The sequence below is a fragment of the Aethalodelphis obliquidens genome, unplaced genomic scaffold (genome assembly GCF_003676395.1).
Source record: "Aethalodelphis obliquidens isolate GAN/ISIS:26980383/991018 unplaced genomic scaffold, ASM367639v1 scaffold2, whole genome shotgun sequence".
Classification (NCBI taxonomy): Eukaryota; Metazoa; Chordata; class Mammalia; order Artiodactyla; family Delphinidae; genus Aethalodelphis; species Aethalodelphis obliquidens.
The window spans coordinates 66,952,383-66,977,505 of record NW_020837946.1 but is presented as its reverse complement, the minus strand read 5'-3'; the positions used below and the strand labels follow the sequence as shown (position 1 = coordinate 66,977,505).

The 25,123-nt window shown below is 38.7% G+C and overlaps 1 non-coding gene across 1 annotated transcript; it reads left to right on the top strand.

Annotated features, from left to right (window-relative positions):
- Nucleotides 1-7,232: 7,232 nt before the first annotated feature.
- Nucleotides 7,233-7,361, top strand: LOC113605273 (small nucleolar RNA SNORA25). The gene has a single exon (XR_003427136.1). It is a non-coding gene; the product is annotated as a small nucleolar RNA SNORA25 (small nucleolar RNA).
- The last annotated feature ends 17,762 nt before the right edge of the window (nt 7,362-25,123 follow it).

The window sequence follows — 25,123 nt, the reverse complement described above, 5'->3', positions numbered from 1 at the left end:
CTCCTACAGTAATGAGAATTTAAAAAATAAACAAATGGGACCTAATGAAACTTCAAAGCTTTTGCAGAGCAAAGGAAACCATAAACAAGACCAAAAGACAACCCTCAGAATGGGAGAAAATATTTGCAAACGAAGCAACTGATAAAGGATTAATCTCCAAAATCTGCAAACAGCTCAGGTAGCTCAATATCAAAAAAACAAGCAACCCAATCAAAAAATGGGCAGAAGACCTAAATAGACATTTCTCCAAAGAAGACATACAGACGGCCAACAAACACATGAAAGAATGCTCAACATCACTAATTATTAGAGAAATGCAAATCAAAACTACAATGAGATATCATCTCACACCAGTCAGAATGGCCATCATCAAAAAATCTAGAAACAATAAACACTGGAGAGGGTGTGGAGAAAAGGGAACCCTCTTGCACTGCTGGTGGGAATGTAAATTGATACAGCCACTATGGAGTACAGTATGGAAGTTCCTTAAAAAACTAAAAATAGAACTACCATGTGACCCAGAAATCACACTACTGGGCATCTACCCAGAGAAAACCATAATTCAAAAAGACACATGCCCCCCAGTGTTCACTGCAGCACTATTTACGATAGCCAGGACATGGAAACAACCTAAATGTCCATCAACAGAAGAATGGATAAAGAAGATGTGCTACGTATATACAATGGAATATTACTCAGCCATAAAAAGGAATGAAACTGGGTCATTTGTAGAGACGTGGATGTACCTAGAGGCTGTCATACAGAGCGAAGTAAGTCAGAAAGAGAAAAACAAATATCATATATTAACACATATATGTGGAATCTGAAAAAATTGGTATAGACGATCTTATTTACAAAGCAGAAATAGAGACACAGACGTAGAGAACAAACATATGGATACAAAGGGGGAAAGGGCAGGCTGGGATGAATTGGGAGATTGGGATTGACATATATAGAGTATTGATACTATGTATAAAATAGATAACTAATGAGAACCTACCGTATAGCACAAGGAACTCTACTCAGTGCTCTGTGGTGACCTAAATGGGAAGGAAATCCAAAAAAGAGGGGATACATGTATACAACAGCTGATTCACTTTGCTGTACAGTTGAAACTAACACAACACTGTAAAGGAACTATACTCCAATAAATTTTTTTTAAAAAAAGAATAGCCTGCCAAAATGTCTTATTATTCAATCTTCACCATCTCTCTACGAAGTTTTCCCCATCCTTGATATGTGGAAACTGAGGTTAACTTGAGAGATTAAGTAACTTGCTGAATAATGTATTGGGTATCTGTAATGCATTAGCACTAGAACCCCAGGGCTCAACCAGAAGACATGGCCCTTTCCTTCATGGAACATACTGAGTAAAGGAGATAAAAAAGTAAATATGAAATTAAATACAGTGTGATGGTTGCTACAGGAGCACCTAAGAAAGCTTCTAACTCAGACCTGAGGAATTAGAGAAAGTGTTAGATACACTGAAATCTAAAAGGTGAATTGGATTCAGCAAAGTAGAGGCAGTGAAGACAGACCATGTAGAAGATACATTCAAAAGACCAGAGATAAAATGAACAAAACTGCAAAGTTGTGAAGTTTCAAAAAATGATGCTAAAGAAATCCAGCTCATGTAGCACCTTGTTGGTCATGGAAAGGAATTCAGACCTTATCATGAGACAATGGAAAACCATTGAAGGGAGTTAACAAGGATGAAATATGATCAGGTTTGTATTTCTGAAATATTTCTCTTACTGCAATACGAAACAAATGGATTAGGAAAAGAAGAAAGAAAAAGTATTTAGGTTGAATTGTGGATATATGAATATTTTGTCTAACAAAAATGACAATTTCATATGGTTCAGCCTATTAGTTAGACAGCTGTTGCTTGCACTAAAGGAATGATAGGGAGAATAGAAATATATAAATGCTTTCCATATCTTCTGTAGCTATTTTTGAGAAGACACAGATAGCACTTAAAGATTGATTGGATACGGCAAAGAGAGAGAAAAGGAGGCATCAAGAGGCACCCTCCCCCAAAATTCCCAAATACAGCACCTAGGTAGATAGTGATAGCACCCATCTATGTAGGAAAATGAGTGAAAGAAAAGGAATAAAGAGACAAAGAAATGGACTGACTGAAGGAGGTTACTTATTTCCAGAACTCACTATTCCAAGAGTACAGGAAATGGCTTAAAATCAAAATTCTAATTAAAAAAAAATGGATGATATTGTGAATAGATCAACTCTTTATATTTAAAAAATAAAATCCTTAAGCTAAATTGCCAATCCCTAACTTTCTGTAAAATAGATATTGCTCTCAACCCATTTAAAAAAAAAAGGCTCTCATTTTTGCATAGATTCATAATCTGACCTTCTCCAGATTGCCAAAGCCTAAGAAATAGCTTCAAGACTACAGATTAACCTTTATAGGGTGCACTTGACATGAATTTTTAAGAGATATAGTGTCTTCAAATAAATGATTGCAACACAAATTTAAGATTCAATCAGAATTAATGGTGGTATTAGAAATGATAACTTCAATTATAAGCATAATGCATTTTCATTTCGGAGATTAATTTATGTAGAGTAGGTACTTGGAGTTTGCCCTGGTACAGCCATACTTCAAACCTGCTTGTGACCAAGAAAAGGCATTTGTGCTAGTTTGATCTTAGATAATAGCAAATGTTTAAAAAAATTAATATTATGTAACTCACTTTCCAGAAAGTTATTTTTTCCATTCATCTAAGAAAAGAGGTGTGGGTTGAAATTAAAACATTGAAGATGTGAATTTAATCAAGGAAATCTACAGTATTGTCCTCGTGTGAATTTTATATTCAACCTATGATTTCAAAAGAAGTAACTATAGGGCTTCCTTGGTGGCTCAGTGGTTGAGAGTCCGCCTGCCGATGCAGGGGACACGGGTTCGTGCCCCGGTCCAGGAAGATCCCACATGCCGCACAGTGGCTGGGCCCGTGGGCCATGGCCACTGAGCCGGTGCGTCCGGAGCCTGTGCTCCGCAACAGGAGAGGCCACAACAGTGAGAGGCCCACGTACCGCAAAAAAAAAAAAAAAAGAAGTAACTATAAAATATTCTGCTGCATAAGAATAAAATAAGCAATTTATCTCAGTATTATTTTTCATCACTTCACTTTCTGAAAGAAAAAGGCAGTTCTTCAAAGAGATACATGACTAAAACTATAAAGTAATTTTTAAACATGTTGACAGCTATTTTTAAAATGAGGATCAGGAAAGTTCTCCTGAAAATGAAAATAGAAGTCTCTATAACATCAAAATTATCTAAATGGAAAATTCCAAAGAAGAATTTTTTCCTCTACCTAATTCAGAAAAAAACTATTTTTAAAAGAAATTTTCCTGGGGACACTGACAAAGTAGAGTATAAAGGTATACATTTCTTAAAGTATATGGTTATTGAATCCATATTTAGTACCTATAAAATACATTGGATTAATGTGATTAAAAATTTTTGTTGAACTGTAAAGCCCTGAAGTGTTAAGAAGTATAGGTAACGTTAACTAACAGCTTTCTATATGCCACACAAAATATATGTTTTAGGTACTTTGAGATAAGTACAATTATTAGTCCCGTTTTACAGATGAACAAACGAAGTGTGGAGTTAAGGTTGCTCATCTGAGTTCTCCAGGCTAAGGAGTGGCAAAGTCAGCCCTTGATCTCCAATCTGTGTGCCTCTCAAACATAAGCTTAACTCCAGCATGCTCTATACTGCCCCTCCTTAACTCCAGCATGCTCTATACTGCCTATCAAGGTGACCTGATATCCTCATATTTACTTTAGATCAGTGTATCTTTTCATTGGCAATATTTAACTAATGGGGGACTTGGCACTAAGAGGTGAAAACTGGGGGCTTTGAGTGGGAATATCCACTTATCCATCTGGGCTGATCACTGAGTTTTTACCAAGTGAGTCATTTATCTATGTAGTTTTTCCATCTGCAAAATGAGAATTAGATTAGGTTATACTAGTGCACCATTTAAAGCGGTACTTCTGATACTGTTATTAGTTATTATATAAATTCATCATATAATAAATGAGGGGCCCTTCATAAAAACTCACTTTAAAATATTTCGATATAATATTCATTAATTCATCCAACATAATACTTGTTATACATTCAAAACACCTTGGTGGGTACTTCGAGGAAAAAAAAATGTCAAAGACATTCTATGCTTTTCATGATATATCAATCTACTTGGAAAGATAAAAAACACATGTAACAAGCACACAATTACTAAGCAATATACAGACCAGTGCAAAATAATATAGTAAAAGAAATTCACCTAAATAGCTAGCTGCACAGGTACAGCTAGAAAAGAGAGGTAAAGGATGGGTTTTGACCCAGAATATCAAGGAAGTGATGAAGACGGACATCCAAAGGGAAAAGGTAGGAAAGCATGAGAATGTATATTTGGGGCTAATAAAGTTGTAGAAGAAATAAGAGCTGGGAAGTTGAGGTAGGGCAATTGACAGCCTCAAAGATCACACAACACAGATTAAATGAGAAAAAAAAACACCTTGCTTTGACTTGCTTCTTCAAATTGCTTTTGCAATCTGGAAGACAAAAATCCTAATTCTAATATACTGTTGGCCCAAAGGGTTTGCCTAAAGAATCTATTAAATCAGTGTTCCATAAGTTAGCCCATGAGTTTCACTCTAAACAAATTGAGAGAATCAAACCCAAACATTTCCAATGCAAGTTGAAAGGTGGTTCTTCTTAGCCCAAAGTTTTCGTTTAGAAAAATACATATTTATATACTTTAAATTTTCTTCCACCTTGCTTTAATGTTGTCTTAATGACAATTGTGTCTTTTGTTTTACTTTAATCTCACTTGTGTAACCTTTAATGCTTTCTGCAAAATTCAGCAGTTTAATCTGGAGTTAAAGAAATAAAACCTTGATGACTCTTAAAGAGTTTAAGATTAATGCAGGAAGAAATTACCTTGGTTAGTCATGCCCATTCTAATTAACGGCCTGAAGTTTGCTTTTGCTGCAGAAGTGGTAGGAGTTTGATGTGAAGCCAAGACTAAGTGAATCATGCTGTATGGCTTGTTTTTAATCACTAAATTCAAGAAGCTAAAACTGCATTTTGAATGACTGTATGATTGTATACGCTATCAAATAGTAACCAAACAAGATGGGACATTAATGTGCATGACAAACAGAAATAAGTATCTTCCTTCCTCTTTAGATTATATCAATAAAACAAGTGAATATTCTGTAGTTCGAAAGCAATATAAACACATTTTTAATGGAAGCCCACATATAACTGTCATGAATGCCTTTCCAAATAAGAATACTGTGGGCAGCTACTCAATGTCAAGACATGTATTACATTGGGAAATTTGTAATTGTTCTCCCAGAATATGCTATGAACACTGCAGTGTTTAATCAATTAATCATGCAGCTACTGTTCTGCAAACTGTCTATCAGGTAAGCTGTGACTATATTTGCATAGAGTACATGAATATGAACACAGAAAAAAAGGTTTTTTTTTAACCTGCTTTCCCTTGTTCAAAGTAAAAGACAACAGGGCCAGTTGAAACTCTAGACTAAGTATATTCACACATGGCCTGAGAGTGAATGTTTCCCCTAATAACTGGCATTATTTGATATTTGATGAAAATACTGCTCACATTTTTATTAATGGGTAAAAATAATACCTAATATCTACTGGAAGATAATTACATGTCAGATACCATGGCAAGTCCTTTGCATAGAACTTCATTATTCTCAATAGTACACTATTGCAGTGTTTCTCAACTGGGACCATTTTGACCCCATGGGACATTTTGCAATGTCCGGAATCATTTTTGGTTGTCAGAATACACAGCAGAGGGGTTGTGCCATTGGCATATAAGGGGCAGAGGCCAGGGTTGCTAACTAAACATCCTTCACTGCACGTGACACCTTGTGCAACAAAGAATTATCCAGTCCAACATGCCAATAGTGCAGAGGTTGAAAAACCTTCCCCTACTTTTATCTTCATTTAACAGGTGAGAAAAATTAGTCTTAAAGAGGTTAAATAAACTTCTCAAGGTAACAGAACTAATAAGTGGTTGAGGTAGGACTCAAACTCTACATTGACTCCAAAGCCCACACCCTCTCCACTTCAGGTTCTAGCTGCATTGCACCTCACTGAAAAATCATTTACCTCATTGTACACAATCTTGTAATGCAGCAAACCTACTGCTTTGAATCAGAGGTCCTAGGATTTGGTGTAAGTAGGGCTGCTCTCTACCTGTTTGATCTTCAGGAGTCATTCCAATTCTCATCAGTAATCTGGGAGCCTAGAGCTAGAGCTTCCTTAAACGTTTCTCCTAACTTTTTATGATTCTAGCCCCAAGCCTTCTAGCAAGGTTACCTGATTGCCTCTGCATCCCTCCACTGGGTGTTAGAGTAGACCTCCCTTAGGCTTTGACCTTATTCTGTTCTCTGCTTCACAGCAAGCAGTGGAGGATTCCCTGGAGTGGCCCCCTGCTGACTTTGCCACCTTCTCCATGGAATAGAATTCTGCCTTCGGTGATGCCATGGATGACTTTTTCCACCTCTAGACAACAACCCAAATACCACTGGGGATGTAAGGGGTATTTGGCACTGCCCTTTCCCTCCAACTATCTATGGAGTATCAGATATTCCTTAGGGAGCCCACTAAGAGTTGACTCTCTCCCACTTTGAAGAAGTAAAGATTCCTAGGGGAGGGAATCCACAGCCTGACCTCCAAACCAAATAGCCGAGAACCCAATGTAAGTTGCTCAGTTACCTGCATGCACCCCAGGGACCAATCTAAAGCAACCCAAACAAAGTTAGCAGACAGCATGAGGCTAGATTCTCCATGCCCTGGGTCACCTTATTTTTATACCCATTACAGAAGTAACACACATGCTCCCAAAATAGCAGCTTCACTAACCCACAGCATAAGGAGCTGTGATTTGTTTCTAGATATAGATTTAAAATAAAAGAAACAATACTTCCTATTATGTGCTCTTTTGAAGGATAAGATTTGTTTCCACAGAAAATGGGATACGGAAGAACACACAAAAATGCACTAAGATATCAAGCAGAACTTAGCCCACTAATGTGGATTTCATTTCACAGTATTTACAGATGTCATTGCCAGAAGTATTTCTGGTTCTTGAAACCTGTCTATGTCATACAGTGGTGATGGGTTTTTCTGCCCCAGTTAAAAAATATATAGGCCATTTCAAAGAGGGCGCATGGGGCTATGAAACCAGGAGCTCTTAACTCTACAACCAAAGCTTGAAATTCTTCACTGGACGCTATAGTCACTCAAAAGGGCTAAGTTTTTATGAGGAGATATAAGATGTAGCCACTCATAATCATGACAGTTCACTCATAATAATCCATGATTGGTGATCTGGGAAAGTAAATAAATGTCTCAAAGTTTTAAAAATATATCATTCTCACACCCAGTTGCACACAGTAACAGTAGATAGGTAGAACATGGAATAGTCATCATAACTAGATAACTGGAATTTACATTTGAACCTGAACTTCAACAGATAGTTTCTTCTTATCCTCCCAAGTCACCTCTTAGATGCACTAACAAAGACCAAAATTATCCAATGTGGATCATATATCCTTGTTGGAGGAGGTCATAAAGAGGATATGACCACAGGGTGACCCAAGAACTGGTCTCCAGCAACTGAAGTAACAGCTCCTTACTCCCTCCCTTATCCTTGGAATGTACATTCTGCCCACCGTTCCTGCACTCAAAGCCACTTCAAGGATGCAGCCTTGGGAAAATAAGATGTTACTGAGACCATCTACCTGACTGAACCCCATTAAGGCCTCTCTATAAACTCTTAGGACTCTGGCAGGTGGGTGCAGAGACCTACTCATCTTGCAGCCACTCAAGACAAGACTCATATGTAAGTTCCCTTGCTTATTGAAACTACCACCTACCAATCTGGAGCGGTCAGCCTTTTTCTTCAATGTACTGGGATCAGTTTTCAGTTTTACCCAGGGAACTCCCTAAATTGAGAATCAACATTCCCTTGTCTCCACCAAACCAGCTTCTCTCTGGCAATGGCTCTAATGATGAGTAAAGTCCAAGTAGTAGAATGAGAGGGAAACAGGAACCCTCCAATATTCAGAAACTTAAAGTTTTCTGTGAACAAGTACAAAGGAACTACAGCTTAAGTATCAGTGTCGTGAAATCCCCGTTACCCACCCCAGACCTACCTAGCTTGGAAGAGTTTCTGCTTTAATCCTTCCGAGGGAAGCATGAGACTGCTCCCTGGAAAGGCCAGTGCAGTTCAGAAACACGGGCACATTTCCCACCAGAAAAACAATCAAGATGACAAGAACCTCATCTCTGGCCTTGGTGCTTATGGTACTCAGGGCAGTCAAGTTCCCTCAACCCCACAGACCATGTGGTCGGGGTGGTGCCCAGTGTAGTGCCACTGGTTAGATTTAAAGTGGCCTCTTCCCATTGTCTGAAAGCTAATCAAATGCTTTAGAAATAAAGCACAGTATCTTTCTACTCTTTGAGCTTCAGATACTGCAAAAATGGAATCAACTGCTTCTAGTGGAGCCCTAGGGCTAATCTGATTCTAAATAATTCACTGTTTTCTGGTCATCTCGTTATTGTGCTCCCACCCTTATCCAGTCTCCTACCTGAAAACATTCACACACACACACACACACACACACACACACACACACACACACACACACACTCCTTTTCTTTCGCTCCATGTATTTCCAAATATTTAAGCGGGATGTGAGCTGGCTAAACCAGGCTTGAGCAGGACAGCTGGAGCTGTCACGGAGCTATCTCCCCTTGACATATAAGTCAGCCAAATTGCCATAGTCAAGTAGCAATCATTTGTCTTTTCCCTCATCTCCTCAGAGCAGAATCTGATGCTCAGGGTGGTTTTAGAATATGGACAGGGGTCTCCACAGTCAGGAAAAGACATCTGATGCCTTCCCCTCCCCTCCCCCAAACCATGTTCAGCAGTTGTGACTCCTCTAAGGCTTGCATGTGGGTCTCCAGAGGTGAAAGGAGCATGGATTAGCCCACTGTGCTGCCTTGCCCACAGCATAGTATAATATTAATTAGTCACCTTCCTTATTATTCAGTCAAAATATGCCAGACTGAAATAAATTACATTCTTAGCACATATTTCACACCCCTGGATCAAGTCTTGCAAGGGTTTTCTTTTATTATTTATAAGATCATGTGCTGTCTTCCTGCGGAAAATGAGATGGTCTGCATGAGGAAAAAGGTAAAAGAAATGCAGAGAAATGAAACAATCAGATATTCCCTAATGATATTTAAAAATAGAAGATTTGCTACTGTTACATACAGCATGTTCCATCTTTTGAGATATAATGGCTCTCTTGTGGTTTAATGGAGAATTACTTTCAGTAATTGATTATTAAAATTTAAAATTGCTAACCGTCTTCATTATTAGATGAGCGAACATGTTATCCTTGTAATTAAAAAAGCCCGAGACTCACTTTCATCCTGTTGACAGAGCAGGCAGACTGTCTCTGCACTCAGACTTGATGGTTTCAGGCTTCTTGTTTGACAAAAATAACCAGCCAGTCATTTGATGATGAAAATGCAGAACATTCACAGAGACTGAGCAGAAAATATAATGAACAAAAAATAAAATAATAAAAGCCCTACAAGCTAATTAAAGTTTTCAGTCCCAACTCATTAAATGCTCTGCATCACTTATGGGATATTTCAGTGTGCTGTACTCAGGTAACATGGGCACTGTCACGTTAGTCCAGCCTCCTTCAACGTGCCTTCAGAGAGTATCACAACCTTTCCTCTTTCACCTGTACCAGCGCCTGCCCTTTCACATTTCACCTCGAGATGTTACCATTATAAATCGTTGGTTTGGGCAACTTATTACACAAAGGGGTATTGGAAAAATACAGTGTGATTTCCTGCCCTCTGGATGTGTTTAGGATGTGTCCAGACTGGCATGGAGAGCTCTAAGGCTTAAGCACCCTGCTAAGTCCAAACAGTGGTACCTCAAAATCCCTTGCGAAGTCCCCCATCCCAAGAGAAAAAGCGTTATCAGTCATTTATCTACATACTAGGGGTGGGGAATTTGTCTGGATGGGAGCTTGCATTTCCTTCAATGTTTTCATCATATTAGAGTGTTCCTTTTGTGAAGGCAGCACTCAGTGATCTCCAAAAGGAAATTTTATAACTGTCAATGAAAAGAGCCTAACAAAGGGGACATTTTTCACAACTCAAGTATTAGACAGATGTCAGCCTTTGGGAGAGGAAAATCCAGCAGACTTGAGAAGCACAAATGTGAGTGAAGCAAAGATTTTTGTGCCTGAAGATATATTTTGAAAATCAAGGAAAGCGATCTGAATATCAGCATTCCTATAAAGTCTCAATTGTTTAGCTCATAAAATCCCCACTCAAATGCTGATTTTTAAAAATGGACTAATGAATGACTTGTCAATATTTTCTTAAGATTCAGACCCTCAAGGATGTCCTCTCTGCTTCAACCCAGCCAACCTTGATTATTCTTTACTGCAAATTACTATCCTACCCTTTGTCCACAGTCAGACTATGATATCACTGGGCAATATTAAGATGGTGCTGTAAAGCTATTCTCATTTACTTGTCCTTGTATTTATCCTCCCAGTTAGATTATATAATTCTCAAGAGTAAGAGAAACTTCTTTTATTTCTTTTGCTATTTTCACTTACCTGCGTAGCCCCTTACCTGATATCAAACTCAGCCAGACATCAGGTCTACCACCCATCTTATTTGCTTTCTGGGTTAGATATGAAAGTTTGACAAGAAGCTGAGATGTTCCATACTAATTAAATATAACCTTGAATTTAGGACCCATACAGACTCGCTCAGCTTTCTTCAACCACAGAACAATTTTCTCAATTCTCCCAAGGATGGTACGTGGCTAGTTGCATTCTAGTAAATTCATTACTTGTAATGAACATTAGGGCATAATACTCGAAACTTCTTGAGAAAGGCTGATCTAGATTGTTCTTTGAGATTACCTTCAACAATCTCACAAAGTCATTAATAAATTTTCAAAAATCCTTTCCCTCTTCCATAGCCTTTCTGGCTTTGGTGATGTAACAACTTTCCTCCTAGAATCTAAAGTACCAACCAATTTACAAGGCAATCTCACATGTTACCCCCTCATAATCACTCTTGCCTACCCAAACACCATGACACCTTACTTGTACTAATGACACACATTTTCACCCTCTATCAGGTACCACTATTAAATCACATGCATTCTGATAGCATAATTCACATTTGAACACTTTTCTATGTCTCACAGCACCTAGAATCTAGTTTTAAATGCGTAAGAGATTATAGTACATATTAACTGAATGAATGAATGGATAAAATCAATAGAATGGGCTAGTGCTGGATTTTTTTCCATTTCTCAATCTCCTTTCTTAAATTTAAATTGAAGGAAAATAGCTACCCAATAGAAGTGTACTGATTAACTGTTTACAAAACATTTCTTTCCCGTATAGGGATTAAAAACTTATACCCACAAATTCCTGATCTTCCCATCTCAGTTGATGAAAATTTCCCAGTTTCAGTATCTCAGGCCATGATCTCTGAGTCATCTTGGCTGTGCCTCTTTCTCTTAAACCCCTTATCCTACCCACCAACTGATTTTGTCTGCTCTCTGTCAAAATAGATCCAGACCATTTCTCACCACCTCCACTACTAACAGCTTGTTCCAAAGTACCATCATCTACCCCCTAGATTATTCTAATCACCTCCTAAGGTCCCTCTCTGTTTACTGCCAGAAGTATTCCATTACAGCATCTCTTGGTTCAAGGCATTCCTCTGCCCAAATCCTCCAGTACGTCCCAAATGCATTACAATGGCCTATCAAGTCCTACAAGATCTGCCTGCCCCTTCTCATCTTTCACATCATCCTCTGCTACCCCATCCCTCCCTCATTGTCACCAGGCATTCTGGCCTCCTTGCTCTTCCTCCAACCAGGCATTCTCATGCCTCAGGAAATGCCTCTTGGCCTTTGCACATGCTCTCCTCTCAGCTTGGACTGCTCTTCACCAACATAGATGGGAGGAGAGGTTTGCTCCCTACTTTCTTCAGTTCACTGTTCAAATATCACCTTACTATTAAGACCTTTGGAAATGTATACATCTGTTTATTCTACAACTAGTTTCATCCAGTTAATTTATCAAGGCAGTTTTAAAATGGAGAAATCACAAAAGTTGTAAATTGTTTACAGAATATCACCCTATCAGAGAAAAATCCGAACGTTGACATAGTTTAGGTGTATGATATGGGCAGTGTAAAAGAACTATGGCTTCCTAGGAGGAGACTGTTTAAAATGCATTTCCCACTCTAGTTTCTTTCTGTCACATTCTTTTCAACTTCCACAAATGCTGAGAATGCCTAAAAAGGGTTCTCAGAAGGCTTCTGACAACTAACTGAAAAGATATCTACCACTCCAAATTACCTTTGAACATTGATTCTATTGACCCCATTTTCCTATCAGGAATAGGGCTCCGGAAGGAAGGTAGGAAGGGAAAGGAAAAATTTAAAGAAAGAAAAAAAACTTTTATTTACTACTGCTTTATAGTCAGACAAGTCAGACTGACAACAAAAATTCACTGAGCAGCAAAAGATTTCCCTCCAAGCTTTTGTTTTTGTTTGTGTTCTTATTTTATACTGGTTCTTCCCATACATAATAATATCCTGGCAGCAATTCAACTGATAATAGCCTCTTGGCATTAAAACAATTTCTGGAAAACATTTCAGTTTTGTTAAATTTTTACAACCTATCATATTATGGGACCTGGACCAAGGCTAATTTTTGTGGTTGAAGAATTTGTAGTAGCAATTTTGCCTGATTGGCTTCATATAGTAAATAATAATAATAAAAAAAAGTTTTTCCAAGGATCCCTGAAAATTTGATCTGGATGGAATAGTGGCTGATCCACCCCTTCACTTTAAAGATAAGGATACAAAGACCTAGTGAGATTAAATGATTTGCCCAAGGCATGAGATCCGTTACCAGAGAGCTGGGAATAAAACTCAAGCTCTTTGGCATTCACTGTTCCCTCCTCTTCACTGTGTTTGAGCTTTTTTCATTATGGTGCCATTCTGGCACTCACAGTGAAAATCCAACTAACATTAGCCCTAATGCCTAGGAAGCTGTAATCCAAAACTTGAGACCAAATGGATAACATGAAAATCATCATAGTTGAATTTATGATGACATATACTTTTCAGTTTACAACTTATAATCTTCAATCAAATCTATCACCTCATTTTATCCTCAAAAGAATGCTCTACAAATTATGTAATAGAAAACATTGCATAAATATGAATAGATAACATTTAAATACTCCAGTGTGCTCTCTGGAAGATGGTCAGGAAAGAGAAGTCACTGTGGTTTCTTACATGTATGAATAAGAAGATGCTCCTACTACATATGCTAGATGCCACTAAACTGGTTTTATGACCAACCTATACATATATATAAAGGTTAAAATTACATATATATATATATTTGTATACATATATATATGTAGAGAGGTGTGTATGTATGTATGTTTTTTATAAATATATACATGTAATTTCTATTTTTATTTTTGTAGTCATATTTGGAATCCACTAATGCTCTTTGCTATATTCCATGTGTCAGCACAGACGAAAGCCATCTCAGGGCTCTGGAAATGGCAGAGAGTGAATAATTAAGATCAGGCATCAAGACATTGACATGTCATTCACTGGTAACACGGAGGGACGGGATGCCAATAGTACTTTCTAAATATGCCACCAAGGGAGGGATTTCCTAGATCCTTAATAAAATTGGCCCCCATACATAATGGATACTACCAGCTAGTACCTGCTTTCCACTGCCTAGCTTATGTCAAAATTATGAAGGGAAAAAAGAAGAAAAAGGTATCGCCCATTTGCTTATGGAGTATACAACTGTCTATTTTGTGAAATTTGAATGGAGTGAGGGAGGGCCTCTGGCCAAAAGTATATCTCTCAATACCTGTCATACTGCCTGAAATCCCACCATTATCAACTCAATCCTTTGCATCTTGAATCTTTTTCAGGCCTTAAGCAAACCTATTAAAATGCATATACTTTAAAAAGTGACACAATCTTCTCACAGATTAGGCCCTTAATTAATGGGACCCAGGATAAACCAGGGATGAGGAGAATGATAGTAGAGGGGTGTTTTTTAAATAATACAACACAAATATACTTCCAGATATGAAAATTTGCCTGGGGCCATTATACATATCAGAATGTTGAGTGGGAAATTTCTATTTGGGCATTAGGGTCCACAGTTGAATATAACAAACAAAAAATGCTCAAACTGTAAAGGGAATCACCAGCAATTGGGGCCAGGCAGCCTGTTCCCAGCACTGCAGGAGTTTGGTATCTTTAACAAATCACTGGAACCTGGCTTTGGGAAGGGGACCCAGAGCAGATTCCTTATAAAATTCTAAGCCTGTTTATACTTGCCGGTGGGGGGAAGGTCCTAATTATGTTTTGAATATATCTGAGTCCCTGTCTGAGATCCTGGATACCTACCTACAAGTAGGGCTGGGTACACAATGATGTATACCCCTTATTGTTTTTCCTCATCAAAGCCAAATGTCATGATAGGCTTACCACCAAGGAAGACCTCATTCTAATGGACCTAATATAATTAATGCTTAGATTCCTAAAATCTACAAGGTTGAACTAACATGTGAGAGATTAGATGACAGATAATTAAATCACTTTGTATGACACGAAAAAGAAAAGGTAGAAAAAGTGCTATGAAAACTCCCTGAGGAGGGACTGGCAGCAATGTGATCATGAGAACATCTGAGACCACCAGCCATCCCACACTACCCTGCATGCCAGTAGTCTACTATGCATGCCAGGACGAGCCAAGACTGAGTGTCCCTATATTTTATTGCATCTGTTCATTTGACCAGTGGTAAATGGGGAGGAAAAAGTCATCCAGATCCTCTATAGGAAACCCTACTCATGACTGGATAAAACCTTGACTGAGTTTGAGAACACCTCACAAGAGAAAGAAGGAGAGAGTAAAGAAAACCCAAAATGCAATGGAACCTAATATATACTCTCTCTGACAAAACCCCCAGCCAGACCAAACTGTGACGCACCCTGGGAAACAGCAGCTCGTTTGAAGAAAAGATGTTCTGCGACCCCCAATGGGACAGTACTGCCATCAGGGACAGATTCTACAAACCTAGATAGACAGAGTAGGGAAAGGCTCTATTCACTCACTGGAATTTCCTGGCGCTTCCGTAAGCGTCTATAAGCACAAGTCTAAGGGGTATATGCTGTTCCAATATATTTTGGTATAAAAGTTGTAACCAGGAGAGTCTTAAAATAAAAGTACTGGAGGGAAAGCTCTGAGTCCGTTGAAGAAGGCGAGGCCATTCTGAAAGCCAGCATCTACTGCAGAGGGGGGCTTGAATCCCCCGAAACCATTCAAATAGTCTGTTTCACTGATATAATTATTAAATCGTTGATTAGTGTGCTGAGTTGTCTTTATTACAGGTGAAATAGCCACTGCCAGCTGTTTCTGTGGTAAGTTCCTCAGCTAGAGAAAAGCTGGCATTGTGCCCAGATGTAGCCAGGGAGCCCCACTGATTCAAAGTGGTTTTTTTTTCCTCCAGCGAGTGCTTCCCCCTGTCATTACATGGTTTCCCTGTGCTCTCATCATTACAACAATAGAATCCATAAAACCAAACACAGAAACAAAGGGATAACTTACTGGCAACTAATGAAACACAGAAAGACTGTTCAAGCAGTGTAAATGTGAAAAGGCTTTGAACCTGTTTAAACAATCTGCTTGTATTCCATTGCCCCGCGGTAAACACAGGCGTGCAGGCAAGTGTCTCAGCTTCGTAAAAATGACAAAATCTTTGCCTTAAAGGTCTGCTCACTTGTTGCTCCACTTCTCAAACACTTTCTGGAGTGCTCGTTTGCTTTCTGACCACTTGTCCAAATTCTACCCATTTATCAAGGCTGGCTTATCTCCCAGCTTTTCTAAGAAAATTTCCCTGAACATGCAGACTCTGCTGAGCTTTCTTTTCTTTTCTTCTCTTTTCATTCTTCAGTATTTGAGGTGTGTGCCACTCATTTGGCCAGCAGGTGCCAGGGCAAGTATGGGAAATTTCGAGAATCCATGCTACATCACAAAAGACCAAGGCACTTCCCTCTGATCCCAGATGCACACTCAGAAACTTTCTCAATCAACACTCCACTTAGTCCCATCACTTGCTTAGCATGAGCAGGTGAGATGAAACCTGTTTGCCATGCCTGGTGCTGAGGAAACAGGACAAGCCTTGGCATCAGATGAACCAGGATTCAAACCCTAGATCAAAAGTTTATTAGATGTGTAACCATGGCTTTTGTGTTTCTTTTTTTAATCCCCTGAGACTCAGTGTTTTAATCCATAGAATAGAAATGATACGATCTTTTTTCAGTGTGTGCCATGCCCAGTACCTGACATAGGGTGGCATTAAGCACCTAAAGTGTGAACATTACACATTACACAAAGTCCTCTCTCCCTCCCCATCCCTGCCCCCCAAGGGCACTCATTATCATGCACCACTAATCAGGTCTTCTCTCTCCAAGAAAACTGTAAGTTCCTTGAGGACAGGGCTACAGAGGTTCTCTATGCTAAGACTAAAACTGTATACATAGACTCTAAACTTTTTGGCTTTTCTCCTAAAATAGTTCGTATAGACTGGAAGAAATATAGGTATTTTATGAATGAAAATAGGGGATTAATGAGCTAACACTTTCAGGTAGCTGATTTCAGCATTATGATCGTTCTCTATAGATTCTATGATATGAAAACATGATGGAATAAAATGAAGTCCTGCCCATTTTTGGCCCAGATACATAACAACCTTAATAATATGCTTGCAGATTCCTGTCTGGGAGCATTCTGACACATTCTTTTAGTGTCTTCACAGGATCTGCTCAATTTGGGAGAGAAGCATCCTGGTTTGGTCCAGCACAGTGTGACAAATGGCAAGTAAAGAACACATCTACCTCTTAGTTCGATGCATGCAGCCAAACTGTGAGAACCATTTTGAAAGAGAAGTAGAGTTAACACAGATATCATGCTATTCTTGAGAGAAGAACTTACCTATCGTGAATATGAAATTGCACTTTTAACCAGGACTAGCAGGATTTTTTAATGCTTCCATGCCCTACTCCCACAATGCATCACTAAATAGACAGGTTACTATACATGGTCTAAAATATATTAGAGACCCATTTCTTTAACTCATACATCTCCATTCCTTCTCTATGCTGAAATACAGCTTGTGATGCAAATAAAAATCAAATATTCCAAGTTAAAAGTCCCCTTTGTTTCTACATATAGTAAATGCAAAACCTCTAGTCACTGAGAAATAGATTAAGTAATCATAGAATCACAGAATTTTCAGCGCTGGAAGGGACCTTAGAGATCATCTAGTCCAACCCCCTCATTTTAACAGATGAGGAGACTGATATCAGTAGAGGATTATAGTCTCAGGGGTAAAACAGAGTTCATTAACTCATCTTAGAAAGGACCTGTTTTTGTTGTTAGAATAAATGATTAAATGATTCCAATTTCATGCCACCTCCTTTATTCAGAAAGTTTATCATTCGCCTTCTCCTTTTGTCCGTGTAACCATGACAATTGCTGGGAATAATATAGCTATCAGTATAAAAATAGCCTCATTAGCATCAACAAGGAGCTCACCAATCAGCTTGGACCTATTAAAGGGCTGATAACCACCTTCCCTGCCTCACACTTAGCCACACACTCTCCTCCCTTAGAACGGCTCTTTCCTCTTCTGAGACTGTCTGTCACAGTTTGACAGCTGGGATTTACAAGTGGAATCCTACCTGAGAAAGCCCTGTTCTCAAGCAGGCTCAGTTGGATCTTGTCCTGGGATTTCTGGCCTGCCTCTGCTTTCAAGAATGTCTAAAGCAAAAGTGAACATTTTCCTTCTGTGATATGGCAGAGGATGGAGAAATATTAGCTATAATTTAGGAATGGACACATTCATTAGCAGGAATCCTTTAGAAAGGGTTTGTGTTTATTTTAGGTTCTTCCTTTGATTCTTCCACTGCCACTCCCCACCCCACCATGAGCAATTTGATGATTTGTGCCAATTTCGATAGGTTTGTACGCAACAGAAAACAGTCTGTCAAGGTATTTTCATCTCACACACACACCGCCCCCCCACCCAAAAAAAGCACAAACCAAATAAAAATTAAAAATAGGAAACAAAACTATCAAAGGGTAGAGAGAGGCATTAGATTCATTTTAAATCACTGGCTAAATTCACCTTGGCTAAATTTCACTGAAAGAGAAAATTAAACTGAATTGTCTACTTGAGCTACAGGGAAGGAGGAGACTGATGGAATGGCGCTCAGCAAACTGCTTTGAGAATTAAAAGGTTACAAAATATAACACAGCTTTAAAAATATCAATAGATGGACAGTCCAGAAATAGATCCATGCATATATATGATCAATTGATTTTTGAAAAAGGTGCAAAGGCAATCTGGTGCAGAAAGAATAGTGTTCTCAACAAAAGTACTGAGACAACTGAATATTCATATCCAAAAAGATGAGCATTGATCCAGATCTTTCACCATATAAATATTTTTACTCAAAATGGATCATGGACCTAAATGTAAAACCTAAACCCAAAAATCTTCCAGAAGGAAGCATAGGAAAAATTCTGTAGCCTTGACCTAGGCAAAAATCCATGAACCATGAACGGTAAAATTGATAAACTGGACTTCATCAAAATTGAGAACATTCCTTCAAAGACATCACCAAGAGAATAAAAAAGCAGCCACAGCAGGGAGAAAATATTTGCAAATCACATTTCTGTTACAGGATTTGTATCCAAAGTGTGTGTGTGTGTGTGTGTGTGTGTGTGTGTGTGTGTATATAATTCTCAAAATTCAATAATAAGAAAACAATCCAATATAAGAGGGGAGCAAAATATCTGCATAGTCACTTCACCAAAGAGGATATAAGGATGTCAAAGAAGCACATGACAGTCATTAGGTAAATTAAAATCACAATAAGATGCCACTATATCACTCATGGCTAAAATTAAAAAGGCCAAGCTTACTCGGTGTTGGTGAAGCTATGGAGCAACTAGAACTCTCATACACCAATAGAGAGAATATGAAATGGCACAACCTCTTTGGCAAACAGTTCAACAAAAATGAAATATACACTTATTGACTTATATGACTTATCTAGTCATTCCACTCCTATATATTTCCCCAAGAGAAATGAAAGCATATATCCATACTGAGACTTGTTTTGATACTTGAATATTCACAGCAAATTTGTAATATCTGAAACCTGGAAACAGTCCAAATGTTTATCAACATTTATTACTGAATGGATAAATAAATCGTGAAATATTTATAGAACGAAATACTACTCAGCAAGAAAATGGAATAAATTGTTAATACACACAACATGGATGCTGCTTATACAGAAAAGATGCCTTCGCTGAGGTCAAAATATTTACCCTGAAAATAAAATTCGAGATAATTACGCTGAGCGAAAGAAGCCAGATCAAAACGACAGCAAAAAATAAAGAGTATATACTGTATGAATCCATTTATATAAAATTAGAAAATGCAAACTAATCTATGGTGAAAGAAAGCATATCAGTGGTTTTCTAGGGATGGGAAGGGGGTTTGCTGCGGGTGAGGATGGGAGGATTAAAGGAGGGACTGCAAAAATGCACGAAGAAACTTTGGGGGGTGTTTATTATGTTTATTAATTTGTGGTGAAGGTTTCATGGGTGTAAATACAGGTCAAAACTTATCCAATTTTACAGTTGTATAAGATTGTAGGAGTAATAAAAATAAATATACCATGGGCTAATTTATTGATATGATTCCTTTTGATGATTATAGAATGCTACTTTTGAGGACATGGGTCAAGGAGAAATAAAGTATGAGGTAAGTATGACTAAGGAATACAGTACTTAGCAAAAGAGCCATACAACATTGCCAGCTTAGGTATTTGAGTGCCCTTATTTCAACTTAATTTGGAAATCATCTTCTAGAGTACAGCTTCTGAAAGCAGCAATATTTCCAATTGTTTCTTTTTTTAATTTATCCTCAGCACTTCAAGCACTACCCTCTACTGAGTACTTACTCTGTGCCTAGCATCTTACCAAGCACTTTACATGCATTTCCTCATTTAATTCTCCCAGTAGGTATTATTGTACCCATTTTACAGATGAGAAAAACTGGGTCTCCAAGAGTTAAATAACATGCTCAAAGTTATACAACCAGTAAATGTCAGGCAGAACTCAGATTCACAAGCAAATCTGACTGTAAAACCTCATGCCCTAAACTATTGCTACTTATTCAGAAGAAAGAAAGAATATGCTGAGTGGAAAAATAACACCACGTCCTTTTGACTTAATTAATCTATCCCCTTGAAGGGACTTCCCTGCTTAAGTACATGATCTCCTTTCATGCAGTTCAACAAAATGCATCATACTCCATAATCCTGAGTAGATTTTACTCTTCAGGGTACAGGGAGACTAGGGAAAAGCCTGTCTCTCTCTGATAATATAATTTAAAGACCTTGAATCATGGACGAAGGTAAGTAAATACAAATATGTAAGATACAGAGATGAGACACAGAGCCACTAAAGGATGTAATATACTTCTGTGCAATCTGTTCACTGTACAAGTGCATGTAACCGAAGGGGCAAGTGAAGCTTTGCACCCAGACTTCATCCACCAAGCCTGGGCTTGTGCCCTCACTCAGGGCTTCACTGACAAAAGAAAGGGCACTTTAAAAAAACATTTGCTCAAAGCTGTGATGTGAGCTAGCAGTGGCCTTGATGAACAGATTTCCTTTGTTTGTCTTTTGTTCTTTGACTATCTTCCAAACTCATGACATTACATTAACGCTCTTGGATTTTGCATTATTCATGTCAAATAATCTGCTAAATAATACATCCTAGAAGGCACGACCCGAGCCAAGGTAACTCACATAAAAAAGAAAAAAATAATAGCATAAATCATAAGTGAAATAAAGATTTTTAAAGAAATTTTATGGTATTTAATTAATCTACCAGTTTTACTAAGTTGCTTTCAAGTGAAATGGCTCTTTACCAGTGCCTTTTGAAAAGGTTAAAAGTGAATTCCCTGAGCTACAATCATTAGCATATAGATGTCTCTAAGTGTTAATTTCTGTTTTCACTGAATGAATGTAATTTAAAATGAGGCCCTTTCAAATCAGTTAACTTTGGCCATTTGAGAAAGATAAGAAAAATGGACTCGAGCATGAAGCCCCAGCAGAACCTGCTTCTTCAGGATAAGTACTATATGCCACAGCCATGCACCACTTTGGGAAATTACAGGCCTGTTCAGAAAGAGAAAGAGGGTTTGAGGTGAGCAGGTTAAAAGGACCCCAAACATTTGCTTTCGATTTAGCTAATCATGGAAAGGAAATTGAAAATGAAGAAATCAGTTTTGAAAAATATGGCAGTCATGTCCCTAGAGAAAAACCCAGTCATATTGTTGATGAAATCCAGCAGCAGCAACTTCTTCTTCCTGCACAGTGCTTGGCACACAGAGGTTACTCAACACACATCTGCTAAATTGTGTTATCATAAATGGACATACATGTCTAACAGTGATCTCAAAGATCAAGTCCTTTATTTTACTCATGCTCCCTTTACAACCTCTTTTTACAGCAATAACCCTTTGAAAATAGAAATCAGGTTCTGTCAATCGTGTACTTACACTTCAATAACTTCCCTTTACTCTTGCTAAGAGTCAAATTCAAACTCTTATGCACAGCCCATAAGACCCTACGTGATCTATCTTTGTGACCTCCTCTCACTCTCATCCCCACTAGGCTCAACTAGACTTGTTTCCCTGTCTTTCACACACACAGCCCTGTCCTACCTCAGGGGTCTTACTTTTGCCCCTCTCTGAATGGAAGGCTCTTCCTCTAAGCTCTCCTATGAGCAGCTCCTGGTCATCCCCCAAGCCTCAGGTCAAATGTCACATGTTTAAGGAGGCTTCTCCTCATCAGCCTACCTAAAGTGACCCACCCCCAGTCCCCACGGTGGTTCTGCATCTCATCACTCTCCTGTCATTATACTTTCCAAATCTGACATTATAGTTCTTATCTAACGTCTGTCTTTCTCTCACAAATGTAAGGGCATTGTGAGAGCAGGGAGCTAGTCTCTCTTATCCACAGCAATATCCCTGGTGCCTAGAGCACTAGGCACAGTGCCTGTTCCTCTGCTGGAGATCAAAGAATATTTTCTGACTTAATAAGGGAATGGCAGACAGATAAATTTACCAGTCCCACTCTAGAGTTTTGTAATGGCATGTAAGCCTAAAGATGCATAAAGCCCATTGCATACAGAGAACAGTTTAAATTAAAAAGCCTATAGACTCACTGCCTTCAGAGTGCTATTTTAAAAATCCAAGTATTACCTATATTCCCTCACAGCCCTTAGAACACAGTAGCACAACTGTATTTAACACATGGTGCTGACCTGTCTGCCACACTCACACTAGACTTATCTATTTCGAGAAACACTCCCACACCCTAAATTGTAACATGTGACAGGAAAGACATCACATCTAGCTCAACTTTGCATCCCGCAGAGTGCCTTGCAAATAAATATACATTAGCCATTCAATTAGTCTCCACCTTCACCAGAATTCAGACATACTGCCATTTGGAGTCCTTCTCAAAACTGGCTTCAGGCACTTGCCAGAGCAAGGAGAAAAAGGCGATCGCCTAACAGATCTCTATGAGACTAGACTAGAACTAATCATTCACTCATTCTTCACTCAACAAATGCTACTGAACACCTACCTACGCACTGTGTTCTAAACACTAAGCTAAGTGTTGGTTATACAGCGATAAACAAGGCAGATTAAGGTCCCTCTTGGAGCTTATAGTCTAATAGAGAAGAAATACCATACCCAAGTATAGACAAACTAACAAAATCCCATAATTCAAATTATGAAGAGTTTTATAAAGATATGAATTGGGCTAATGATACAGAATAGGCTGTAGTCAGGGTTTAAGGTGGCTGGGGAAGGCCTCTCTGAGATACCATTTAAATGGATACCTTCAAGAGAGGAGGGAACAGCTTGTGTTGCAACCCTGACTTAGGAAAAGTCGGGGTGCACTGAGTAACTTAAAGAGGACCCTGGGTCTGGGAGCATACTTAGAAGCGGAGTGAATGACATTGCAAAGGGAAGCATGGTCTGGATCACAGAAGACCTCGTGCATCATAGCATGACTTCTAGTGCATTCATAGTGCAAGAAACAATGGAAAGCCATTGAAGAGATTCAAACAGAAGCGTTATAGGCTATATACCCATTTTAAAAAGATTATTCTGGGGGCTATGTGGAGAATCAGTAGTCCCCTTTAACCACAGGGGATATATTCCAAGACCCTCAGTGGATGCCTGAAACTGCAGATAGTACCGAACCCTACATATACTGGATTTTTTTTCCTGTATATACATACCTATGATAAAGCTTATTTTGTAAATTAGGCACAGTAAAAGATTAACAAATAATAAAATAGAACAATTACAACAATATACTGTAATAAAAGTTATGTGAATGTGGTCTCTCTCTCTCTCTCTCAAAATATCTTATTGTACAAATTTAATGCCTTTTTTCATCTTAACGAAGCACTCACACACTGTGGCTGTAACTTTTGCAGTTTAAGGTGAAACAGTAAAACTAGCATTAATTTCTCTTTCCTTTTTCATAATTTCATAGACAGAAGATTCGTTCTTACCGTAGGTCTTGGCAACCTCAGCATACAATTTTTTTCTTTCCTTATTAAGTCGAGAACTTGCTCCTTTTCACTTTACGGCTTGTCTTCGGCATATCCGAATTACCAGCGTTCTTACCGTAGGTCTTAGCAACCTCAGCATACAATTTTTTTCTTTTCTTATTAAGTCGAGAACTTGCTCCTTTTCACTTTACGGCTTGTCTTCGGCATATCCGAATTACCAGCGTCACTACTCTTGTACTTTGGGGCCATGACTAGGTAAAATAAGAGTTACTTAAACCAAGCACTGTAACACCCCCAGGGTCGATATAATAACGAGCTGCGTCACTGAGGGACTGACGTGCCGGATACGCCGGACAAAAGGAAGATTCACGTCTGGGGCGGGACCTAGCAGGAACATCGCGAGATTTCATCACGCAAGCTCCTCAGAGCGCCGCTCGGTTTGAAACGTATGAATTATTTATTTCTAGAATTTAACGTTTAATATTTTTGGACCAGGATTGATCCTGGGTAACTGAAACCTTGGAAAGCAAAACCACGGATAATGGGGGACTACTATAGATGGGTCATGGAGACTTATAAGTGCCGGACCTCATCCAATACACTCAGAAAACCCCACTGTGGGTTCCTCACTTTTCTGGGTATCTGATCACACCATGATGTTCATCACAGCTTCAGAGTACACTGGGGCACTGATGCTGAGGATACTGGTGAGTACCTTGTGCTTTGACACTGGATCCGTAATGTGTTTTCTCATTAACAGCGTCATTCTTTTTAGAGAGGGTCATTCCTTTTTGGCTTGCTTTCTCACATGTTTGTTTGTTCATATAAGTTACAGTTTTATCACTGAAAGGTCATATTTTTAAAGGCAAAAACTTCAGAACTATGACTGTTACCTCCCACCGCAGTACTAAGCCAGCTCTCCCAAACCTTATTGACAAAGGTGATGCGTGGCCACATCTCAGAACGCACAGACACACATACAGTCACACTAGGGGCGATGGATGAAGGGAAGCAAAAGTTTTGTAGTTTTGTTTTCCTTTTTTCTAGGGCAAAAGTAGAATAATACCTTGAAGGTCATGTAGCAACTCAGTGGCTCAGATCGCCCCTCTACAATAGGTCCTTCCCCCTGCTTCAATGAGCTATTTAAAGGACTCAGTTCTCTCTAGGTCCAGCCTTCCTTCAGTTCAGAAAACATCAGTGCATTAAAAAAACATATACATTCCCTGTGACCTAAATAATAT